The sequence below is a fragment of the Talpa occidentalis genome, unplaced genomic scaffold, assembly GCF_014898055.3.
Source record: "Talpa occidentalis isolate TD23 unplaced genomic scaffold, MPIMG_talOcc4v2.1 talOcc4.4, whole genome shotgun sequence".
NCBI classification, from domain to species: Eukaryota; Metazoa; Chordata; class Mammalia; order Eulipotyphla; family Talpidae; genus Talpa; species Talpa occidentalis.
In genome coordinates this window covers 128,824,124-128,835,997 of record NW_023604295.1, presented here as the reverse complement: position 1 = coordinate 128,835,997, position 11,874 = coordinate 128,824,124, and the positions used below count along the sequence as shown (strand labels likewise).

At 41.2% G+C, this 11,874-nt stretch overlaps 1 non-coding gene across 1 annotated transcript; it reads left to right on the top strand.

Moving 5' to 3' along the window:
* The first annotated feature begins 306 nt into the window (after window positions 1–306).
* Window positions 307–413, top strand: LOC119258307 (U6 spliceosomal RNA). The gene has a single exon (XR_005128179.1). It is a non-coding gene; the product is annotated as a U6 spliceosomal RNA (small nuclear RNA).
* Window positions 414–11,874: the final 11,461 nt, after the last annotated feature.

The window sequence follows — 11,874 nt, the reverse complement described above, 5'->3', positions numbered from 1 at the left end:
TCACAACTTTTACATTCATGCATCTGCATCCTTTCACAATGTTCATGGCTATGTGGGTCACCTCAACACAGGTTCTGGTTCGGTGGATCTGGAGTAGAGCAAGGGATTCTGCATTTATCACAAGGTGATGCTGATGTAACTGACCCACGGACCCCACTTTGTAGAGCAAGCCAGGTTCCTTATCACTGGAGACTTAGGGCTGCATCGTCTTTCATACATTTTGAATTTTGGACATTGTATTTTGAAAATATGAACACATTTTAGCTTCATTGTCTATTCCAAAAATAAACAAAAATTTGAAAACAAGTGCTTGCTTTGGCAGCACATATACTAAAATTGAAATGATACGGAGAAGATTAGCATGGCCCCTGAGCAAGGATAACACACAAATTCATGAAGTGTTTGCATATTTAAAAAAAAAATAAAAACAAGCAAAATAGCCTTTGTTGGAAACCTCAGTATTCCACAGCAGTCAAGCCACAGAGTGGATTCTGGGTACCATGAGTGATAACTTGACATCCTAGTAACCCTGACTTTGAGGAGGAAGCTTTTTTTTATCAAGTTCGCCATGGAAATTTCCTCTTCTGTATCTTAGCTTCACAAACCTTTCCAGGCCAGCTTGAAACTTCACTAAAAATGGCTTCATGGGCTTTTCTGAACAAAAATATAGTTTTTCTCTTTTATGTGCATTGCTGCCAGAAAACAAAGGACAGAGTAAACCTCCAAGCATAGTCTGTACGATGATTTTGTGAGTATATAATAGGCCCCCTTAAGGTGGGCATGTTAGAAAAACTGTCCCCTCTAGATTGATAAAACCCCTGGAATATCATGTTTTTATGCAAAAAAAAAAAAAAAAAAAAAAAAAAAGCCCAGGTGTACCTGCCTCAGGACTTGAAGAGGGAAGTGGGGTTGGATTTGTGAAAATCACGATTTGGTCACCACCAGGGCACTGCCTAAAACTCTCCTGGGTTAGATTAGTATAGCAACAAGGAAAACCCCTTAGAAAGTGCCAATAAATTAGAAGAAAGAGTCTGTAGGAAATACTCTTCTTGGGCCTCCCCATGGCACAGCAGGTTGAGTGCAGCGCTGTGAAGCTGTTCACAGCCTCTGCAGCACGGGTTCGATTTCCAGATGGCCAAGGAGATTTCCATATGATGTGGCAGACCTCTCCTGTCTTGCTCGCTGCTCGCCTCAGCAGTGTCTTTCATCCGTCTGCCTGTTCAATGCTCTCACCCTCCTGTGCCTCTGGCCTGTACCCCCATTCTTGTATAAATAAATAAATCTTAAAAAAAAAAAAGAAAGAAATACTCTTCTTATTTTCTTTCCTGATTCCTGTCATGGTAAGAAAGACACTCTTGGTATTCAGGAAAGCAGAAGTTAAGGCAGAAATGGGAAAAGAAGTTCCATTTCCTAGAAGGTGACTCCTTAACATCTAGGCTTGTACCTAATCAAATGTTCGCCTGTGTTTTGTGTTGAATGGTATCTCCCTCCCCAATGTATATGTTGAAGTCTCAACTCCCTAAACCTCAGAATGTGATTGTATTTGAATATTTGAATATGAAGAAATTAAATTAAAAATGAAATCATCAGAATAGGTCTTAATCTGATTGGTGTTCTTATAAGAAGGGATTAGGAGACAGACATACCTTGGAGAGATCACATGAAAACACAACAAGAAGAAAGTCATCTACAAGCCAAGGACAGAGGCTCAGGAGGAAACTAGCACTGCCCACATCTTGATCTCAGATTTCTAGCCTCCAGAATTGTGAGAAATTAAATTTCTGGTTTTGAAGTCGCTCCACCTTTGTTGTGGCAGTCCTAGCACATGAATATACCTTGTATCCATTAGACCTTGATAACTTAAAGGGAATGTCAGAAGTAAAGGTTTGTTGAGATGATATGATGCACCGGGATTGTGCCCACAAAAGTCCTCTCTCTTCTAAACATTTACTGCTCACATCCAAAATAAATGTGGATTAAGGCTGCAGTGACTCTGAGTGAAAAGTCCAACAGACATGAACTCTTGAAGGCTGCTTTCCTGACTTATGATCTGCCATGTTTCGATTCATCAACTACAGTCATTGAGGGGGGGATCAGCAGTCCGGAAATGCTTCACTCAGTACATACTGGGTCCTGTGTCAGGTGTGCTGGTAAAACAGAAGGAATATGAAGAGGTAAGTATGAAATTCCATTTCTCTGAACTCTTCTTCAGAAAAATCTTTGACATCCAGAGGATGATTAGCTCTCCTTGGTCACTCTGGGATGTTTAGAGGGGAGGACAGTATTCATTATTCATTTTTTATTCCATCGTCTTTTAAGTCCATTGCTGCCAAGGAGCAGAGGCACTGGCTAAATGACTACTAATTAAAAATATAGGAAAGCTTAAGTGACTTCATAAAGATGTCATGGCAACAGAGAGTATTAGTAAATCACCGTAACTCTCCAGATCTAAACGAACAGGCATAGATCTATTCGGTCTTGAATTTTTTCAGGATATGAGTCCCCAGCTCACTGCAAAGGTCAATTTGAACACAATTTCAATTCTTTTCTTCTTTCCCAAATAAAATGATATGTGTTCTTCCTCACAAAGGGAAAAATAAATCCCTTTGTATATATAAATATACTTAGGAATCTTGCTATTTCAACAGCCCTTATTCCATACAGACCCCACACAGGCAAACTTTTCTATTTCTCCAGGCTTTTTTCTTCCTTTTGTCTCCTACCACAAAGAATCAAACCTATCACCTTCTGACTCACCCTCTCTCCCGAAGCTACTTAAAAGCTTGAGGAAATTCATCAAGCATCATTAAGAGCTAAGTTAAAAATGAGTGGGGGAAAAATGCGTTTCATTATAATCAAGTCAGAAAATAGATTTGTCCTTCGTTTTCTATGTAAAGTCAAGCACCTGTGCTATCTTAGCCTAGTTACTAGACCCAGTGACGTGTGTGTTCATCCAACTTGCTTATTTTGATCATGAGGTGAAAATGAATATCACTTAGGCCTTATCTGGATGACTTGTTCCCTTTAACTCATGATCAGCTCTTCAGACAGCTCTTCATCCATGGTTTCTCCCATACTTATGCTTGGTATTTATTTTTAGAAGCAGCTGTTAGTTACTTCTTCATTCCATCCGACATACACATTCCTAGATATGGTTTCTATAACATTGGTGCTCTTTTACTGTGATATAAATAAAAAGCATATTGTGCTAAATTTTAGATCCTCTTTCAGTAAATCTGGAGTGAGGCCTAAAAATTTTCACTCTTGAAAAAGCTGCCAGGTAATATCAACACTGCTGTTTTATTATCACATGGATGTTTAAAATGCTTTATTTGAACTCTTTGTAGGGTCTTTGGGGTTCCAAATATAGGCTCTGAAGTATGTTATACTAGATACTTATGTATTATTTCTGCCAAATAAATATTCAGATTACTACATTAGCAATTATTTGTTGAATATATACTATAAAGTCCCTAGTGAAGTATTTTCCATCTTAGCTTGGGAGACATTTTCTGAAGCATACCATCTCAAAATCCAAGAGATTCTTAAGTCTGAAAGGCCATCAGTAGCCCACAAAAGGCACCAATATTCTTCTTCTTTCCCCTTAACCAAATTATATGGATATAAGACTTATAATTCAGTTCTCTGCAGATGGGGTTCAGTACCAAAAAGACTTTCCAACGTCCTCAGAATATAATCATTTATTCTCTCAAAAAATATTTATTGAGGGCCTCCCTGGTGGCACAAGGGGTTAAACACAGCACTGTGAAGATATCTGCAGCCTCTGCAGCACAAGTTCGATCCCTGGCTGTCTAGAAAGCTACCCACATGGTGCAGCAGACTTCAGTACATCTGTCTGTTCTGCTCCCCACTCTGTCTGTGGTGAATCCTCATACCCCCTGTACCTTTGGCCTACACCCCAGTTCTTGTATGCATAAATAAATAAATCTTTAAAAAATATATTTATTGAGTACATACTGTGTGCCAGGCACTGATCTGTGTATTGTTTATTCACAACCACAGAACACAGACAAGCAAAGTTCCTGAAGGTATGGAGCTCTGATGCCAGAGTGATAGCGTGGATGACAAAAACCTAAAATTAAAAATAATTTCAGGTAGTCACAAGTAAATGACCAAAAAAAGCAACATAATAGGATAGAACATGACTGAACGATATTAATCAGAAAGGATGAGTAGAGAAAGTCTTTCTGCGGTAACTCCCTTAGAGTTGAGATGTGAGTAAAGAGGACCCACACATGGGAAGGTCTAAAAGAACAGCACTCAAATTATCTAATTTCCATGATTTATTGTGTAGAATGTGTCCTTCAAGTTGCAATTTGTGTGCAGTATTCTAGGGTCTCCCTGCATGTGTCTGAAAAGGTCACATTGCAAATACAGTGATTGCTTGGTTATTTCTCTTTTGTCCACACTTTCAGCTTCTTCACAAGAAAACACTGATGTAGTGGGCCTCCCTCGTGGCACAAGAGGTTAAGCACCGCATTATGACGCAATCTGCAGACTCTGCAGCATGAGTTCCATCCTGACTGGCCGGAGAGCAACCCACATGGCACAGCAGACCTCTCCTCTCTCGCCCGCTGCTCCCCACAGCAGTGTATTTCAGTCAGTCTGCCTGTTCTGTTCCCTGCTCTGTCTCTGGTGAATCCTCTCACCCCCCACATCTCTGGCCTGTACCCTAGTTCTTGTATGCATAAATAAATAAATCATAAAAAAAAAAAGGGGGGAAACACTGATATAGACTGCCTGCCTAAGAACTGACTTGTGGAGGAGAAAGGGCAAAGTGTAGGTGCAGATTTTCAGGATTCAGCACAAACTTTTTTCCATGGAACACTTAAATCCATCATGCAATCTTGGAAGGTAGGAAAAGTGACCTTTGATGGGCATTTACTAAGCATTTGTTACATGAAAGGGAAATGTGTTTTTTTTTTTTAAGAAGAGAATGAAATGTGGGTGTATAGTAATGAATATCCTGTCATGAAAAAACTTACAAAAAAACTATAAGGCAGGGCCTCCCCCGTAGCACGGTGGGTTGAGCACATCACTACAAAGCTGTCTGCAGCCTCTGCAGCATGGGTTTGATTCCCAACCAGCCAGGAAGACACCCTCATGGCACGGCAGACCCCTCCTGTCTCGCCTGCTGCTCCCCTCAGCAGTGCTTTTGGTCCGTCTGCCTGTTCTGTTCCCCACTCTGTCTCTGGTGAATTCTCTCACCCTCCAGCGCCTCTGGCCTGTACCCCAGTTCTTGCATAAATAAATAAATCTTAAAAAAAAAAAAACTACAAGGCAAAATGGGGAAAGTGAGAAACTTGAAGCACAAAAAGATAGGAATAATCCCTTTGAAGAAAGGGTGATTAATTTCTGCTAGGAGAATCTGCATATGTTCCAGTAAAAGTATTGACATAGACCTTGAAATATGAAACTTGAGACCCCATGCCAATGGCCAGTATCGAAGGTTATGGAACTAGAGGCCAGTCAAGGAATAAGTGGAGAGAAGAAAAGACACCCAAGGAATGAACCACCTGAATGATGATGTTAATGACCTTGAAGACAAGAAGGCATATAAATGGAACTCCAGCCATGTCAAAGGATGTACAGGCCCAGCAAGATGAGCACTGAAGATTGATCTTTGGATTTAGCAAAGGTAATTGATGATTTCAAAACGAGCTATTTCCATGGAGAGTAGAAAGGAACAATTTATTGCAGTAAATTCAAGAGAAAAATGCAAGAAGATTAGAAAATGGGCACTATGGATCAGTGCTTCTCAAACTGTAATGTCACTGTGAATCTTGGAGATCCTGCTAAAAAGCAGTTTCTGACTTAATAGGTTCAGAGTGAGACCTTAGAGTCTGTGTTTCTAAAATGCTCCTAGGTGATGTTGTATTTCTAAAATGCTTTAAGCTGATGGATCATAATTTAAGTAGCAAGAGAGGAAAAGCCTTCAGGAATTTTCTATAAAGGGGGGCAATGAAATGGGATAGGTAAGCAAAGTAACTGGAGGGGATGTGAGATCAAAGCATTATTTTTAGGATTCTCATTATCACAGCAAGTGTGCCTGAATGCCAATAGGAATGCTCAGAGTTGAGAGGGGGGTGAAATTCTGTGATGGAAGAGTGAGGGCATAACTGTCTGAACAAAGTCCTCGAGTAGTCAAAAGAAAATGACATCCTGTGATAAGTGATGGGGAAGCCCTGAAGGAAGCAGGGAGTTCACCCATATAACCACAGGGGATGCAAAGCTCCTGGGTATAAATATAGAGTTATTCGAGGGTGAAGTGCGTGGAGCTTCTCTTTCAATTGCTATTTATGAAGTCAATAAGTTACTTAGCTGATAAGGCCTAGAGATGTTAAAGGCTTGAGGAAAGAGGAGGCAATGTGAAATAACTGTGAGACAACAGGAAGGAAATATTAACAGTTGAAGATAGAGGTTTTTTTTTTAAAGATTTATTTATTTATTTACTTACTTATGTATGTATGAATGTATGTATGTATGTATGTATGTATGTATGTATGTATTTCAGTCAGTCTGCCTGTTCTGTCTCTGGTGAATCCTCTCACCAGAGGGCGTACAGGCCAGATGCACGGGAGGGTGAGAGCATTCACCAGGGACAGAGTGGGGAGCAGAACAGGCAGATCTACTGAAATACACTGTGAGCGGAGCAGCGGGTAAGACAGGAGAGGTCTGCTGCACCATGTGGGTAGCTCCCTGGCTGGCCAGAGGATCAAACTCGTGCTGCAGAGGCTGTGGACAGCTTCAGAGTGCTGGGCCCTTGCACCACCAGGGAGGCGCGAAGATAAAGAATTTTTAAGTCAGAGAAACTTCTGTCCACAGAACGTATAACACCAAGATTGAGCCCTAATGTAAGCTACGGAAAGTGAGTAATTATTATGTGTCAATGTAGATTCACTAATTGAGATGGAGGATGAAGGTCATGGGAAGGCTGTGCATAAGTGGAGGCAAGGGATGTATGGGAAATCTCTGTACTGTCACTCAATTTTGCTATGAATCTAAAACTGCTCTAAAAACTACATTTCAGGGCAAAAGGGTTAAGCGTCAGCATTATGAAGTTATCCACAGCCACTGCAGCACAAGTTCGATCCCCGACCAGGGAGGTGACCAACATGGCACAGCAGACCTCTCCTGCCTCACCCACTGCTCCCCTCAGCAGTGTACTTCAGTTGATATGCCTGTTCTGCTCCCCACTTCATCTCTGGTGACTCTTCTCACCCGCAGCACCTCTGGCCTGCACCCCAGCTCTTGTATGCATAAATAAATAAATAATAGGGAAAAACTATATTTCATTATATTAACAAATATGAAAAGAAATAGATTGACTAGTGCAGTTGTTCTCAAGCCTATGAGAACCAATGACCCTTTAATAACATACATATTAATACCTTTGCTACCATCATAAAAATAAGTTAATTTAACCTACCTCCACATACATATTTTAAACCAGTATAACTACCTAATCACAATATTTAAAAAATGAATTCATAATAAAACAATATGCATTTCCATTTGTAAATGCACAAATTATGTTAGGGAATTACAAACATCTGCACAGAAATATTTAATGTCCTCTAGAGGGCGGTACTAGACTTGGTGAAAATCATTACCCATCAGTGACTGATTTCATGAATGAGCCATCAGCACAGTTGTGCATTTTGTTCAGCTGCTTGGATGCAAGCTCAGGGAAGGCAGACTTGCATTTAGCTGGGGTGTCAAATTTCCTGAGAGATTACATGTACTGAGACTGGATTAAGGACGTTTAAGTTCCAGGTCCACACTCCCATTCTGCAATTCCATAATCCAAAATGATCTTGGAAAAGGAAAGCATTTTTTTTTTAATACAAGGTTGTTCAAAACCCAGTTGGCAGTAAAATTCCACCCCAATATACACAGAGCTACTTAAATTATTGGTCCTTTTTATATAGAAATAATCACCAATTTCACTGTAAGTGATATTACAGAATGTGGTATCAGAACTGGACTAACTAAGTTTTTTTAAAAAATCTAAATTTGGAAACACATCAGACCTCAGAGGTTTGGGATGAAGGATTATGAGCTGTATACATAGTGAATAAAATAATGGGTCATGTAATCTAAGGTGGACCAGATAAGAAGTGAGCAAATTCGTCATCCCTGTTTGGATAAAATTGAATAATTCAGGGATCAGCAAAATTTTTCTGTAAAAGGTCAGATAATATTTAGGTTTTGTGTCCCAGTGACTCAGCACCGCCATTCTAATTAATGGAAAAAGCGGCTGTATCCAATGGGCAATGAATGGGCCTGCTTTTCGTTCCAATTGTGTTTTATTTGCAGTTACTAAACTTTTCTTTTTTTTTTTAAAGATTTATTTATTTAATTATATAAGCACTGGGTACAGTCAGAAGTGCGAGAGTGTGAGAGAATTCACCAGAGCCAGAGCGGGAAACAGACCAGGCAGACTGATGAAATACACTGCTGAGGGGAGCAGCGGGCGTGGCAGGAGAGGTCTGCGCGCCATGTGGGACCCTCCTCCGGTGGCCGGGTATCGAACCGGCACTATAGACGCTGCAGGTAGCTTCTCAGCCCAGCGCTCAACCGCTGCACCACCAGGGGAGGCCCTACTAAACATTTTATTTCATACTGTAACAGGGTGGTCCCCAGGAAAAGTGGAGGTTCCAGATTCCCTGCCCCACCCATGGGAGCGTGGAGCTTAGCAGGGAGAAGAAGCTGGAGAGGAGACTAGAATGGGAAAGAAGCAGGACAGAGACAGAGAGCTAAAAATGAGACTGGGAGGAGACACGTGAAGAGGAGAGACATGTGAAGAAAGTGTCTTTGCTTCTTGGTCCTGCACTGGTTGGAACAGATGTGGGTGAGAGACCCGTGGGGAGGTTAATGATGGCAGCTTTTATCTTTTTTTTTTTTTTAAATATTTATTTTATTTATTTATACAAACAAGAGCAGGGATGTAGGGCAGAGGTGTGGGTGGGTATTCACCAGAGACAGAGTGGGGAGCAGAACTTGTGGGTCCACTAAAATACACTGCTGAGGGGAGCAGCGGGCAAGACAGGAGAGGTCTGCCATACCATGTGGGTAGCTCCCTGGTGGGGGATAGAACTCTTGCTGTAGTGGCTGCCGATAGCTTCATAGTGCTGAGACTTAACCTCTTGGGCCACCAGGAAGGCCCCGTTTCTTATTATTATTGAAATAACATTGACTATAGCATTAGATAGCTGCCTCTCTTCTCTATTTACCATGTACCCTCTACTGGGACTGGGGTGGCCAATACACTTTAAGTAGAAAATGTCATGAAGAAAATAAACCATGGCAATGTGATAGAGTATGAGGAAATTTATATACATAGGCCCCTACCTATCACTGGAGATGAGAACAGAAGAAAGCAAAGAATCAGGTGTGTTATAATCTGGGACAGAGAATTCCAGAGAGAAGAACGAAAAATGCAAAAATTCTGGTATAGGGCCTCCCAGGTGGCACAGGGGTTAAGTCTCAGCACTATCAAGCTATGGTGGAATAAAAATTAAAAGGGGGGATTATAACAGGGTGGTCCCCAGGAAAGGGGGAGGTTCCCTGTCCCACCCAAGGGAGGGTGGAGCTGAGCAGGAGGAAGAGAAGCAGCAGAAGAGACTGAGGAAGGAAGCAGGATGGAGCCAGAAGGAGACCTTGGAGGAGGCACATGGAGCCTAGATACACGTGAAGAAACTGTGCTTGTCTTTTGGTTGTGGACTGGGTGACACAGATGTGGGTGAGACCCGTGGGAGGTGACCATGGCAGCTTTTATCTTGGTGTTGATTTTGCTCTTTTCCTTCCGGGCTTGTCTGGTAGTTTCTGACCCTTTTCTGTGGGCCCCTACTGGAAGATGCTTTAGACTTGTGGCAGGCTTTGGGGCCTTGCTCTGGGCCGATCCCATATGGATGAACTTTTACCCACGAGGGGACGGGTAACTTTGGGTGCTTCATTTAGAAACTAGACTCTTTGCCTTACCTGTATTGTTTCCTAGTTTTATTAAAGTTCCTTCCCATTAAAGTCTCCTATGTTTTGTGTTGATGCGGCGGATGGCAGAACCCATTTAGAACAGACAGGTTTGCGGGGTTTTGGGCTGCCCCTCTCCCTGTCCTAAAACACAGCCACTGCAGCATGAGTTCCGTCCCCGGCTAGCGCTGACCCACATGGTGCAGCAGACCTCTCCTGTGTCACCCACTGAACCCTACGGAGTGTATTTCAGTCAATTCGCCTGTTATGCTCCTCACTCTTCCTTTGGTGAATACTCTCATCCTCACCTCTGGCCAACACCCCACTCCTTGTATGCATAAATAAATAAAAATAAATCTTTAAAAACAAAATTCTGGTATGGAGGGGAAACACAAGGAGGACATTTTGGCTTAAGAGGAAAAGAAGAGCAGTTGAGGCAGCAGGAGGAGTTGAGCCCGGATCCCATGGTGCCTTCTAAGATAGGAAGAATTTGGAGTTTTTCTGTGAGAGATGTTAAGTGTTAAAAAACATAATTCACAAATTTAGAGATCTAATTAGTTTAATTAAACCATTCCTGAAGAGGGCAGCATCCCAAGTAAGTGTTGCAAGGTTTATACAAAATGGATTTATAGCCGTAAAGAGGGTGCGACAACTTTATTGACAAAAGAAAAATTCTTTCCCAGGTAAAACCATCTTCCCTCAGGGGCAGGCAGGATGGTTTTATCAAAATGACTTCACTGTGCTAATCTGTAAACTCCCCATTGATTGTTTAGGATTACACATTTGGGAGAGGTTGAAAATGCAGTGAGATTAGAGATTAAGTCTGGTGCAGGGCTGAACTATTCCATTTTGGGTCTGTATTTTTTTGGTAACAATCGCAAATTGTAATGGAGAACTTGGAACTGTACTATTTATATAAAGTACATCCTCTATAGCAGCCTGCTTTAAAGTATACATTTGGGATTTTTTAGCTCAAAATGAAAAGATAAAATATTTAAATCCCAAATCAAAGATTGTTTATTTACACATTTAATCCATTTCTAACCACATACATAATCAAATTATTTATAGTCTCATTTTTAAAGCTTTTTTGACCATGAAAAAATGCTGGTCATGCCTCCCTAGTTGGTTTCAATATGAATTTAGATTAAAAAATTTTTTTTAATGATTATTTTAGACTGTGTACTTTTTAATATTTTTCCTTACCAAAATAAGGCAGAACCAGTATTACTTACATGCTAACAATATTCATCATTTTTTGCCACCACCTCAAAAATAATACAAACAGTAACCAACTTATTCTACAATTTCCCTATTTTGGAGACTTTTTTTTTTTTAAGATTTATTTATTTATACAAGAGCTGGGGTACAGGCCAGAGGCATGGGAGGGTGAGAGAATTCACCAGAGACAGAGAGGGGAGCAGAACAGGCAGACAGACCGAAAGTACTGCTGAGAGGAGCAGTGGGAGAGACAGAAGAGGTCTGCTGTGCCATGTGGGAATCTACCTGGCTGGCAGGGAATTGAACCTGCACTGCAGAGGCTGCGGACAGCTTCACACCACTGCGCTCAACTGGCTGCACCACTGGGGAAGACCTATTTTGGGGACTTTTTAAAACCTGGGGGATCCGTTGTAGCACATTCTTTTTTTCCCTGTACATAAGGACATCTTAATGGCTTTCCACTTGCTACATTATAAAGAAAGACCTCTACAGGGAATTCTAATGACTGATTATGTAATGTAGAATATATTCCTAAAAACCAGGGTAATTCAATCTAGGACAAGATGGCATTGAGTTACCAAAAGAAGGTTTTCTGTGGTGATTGCTGAATCAGTGGGTAGGGGGTGAGTTTATGGGAGGAATGATGATGGCAGGATAGTC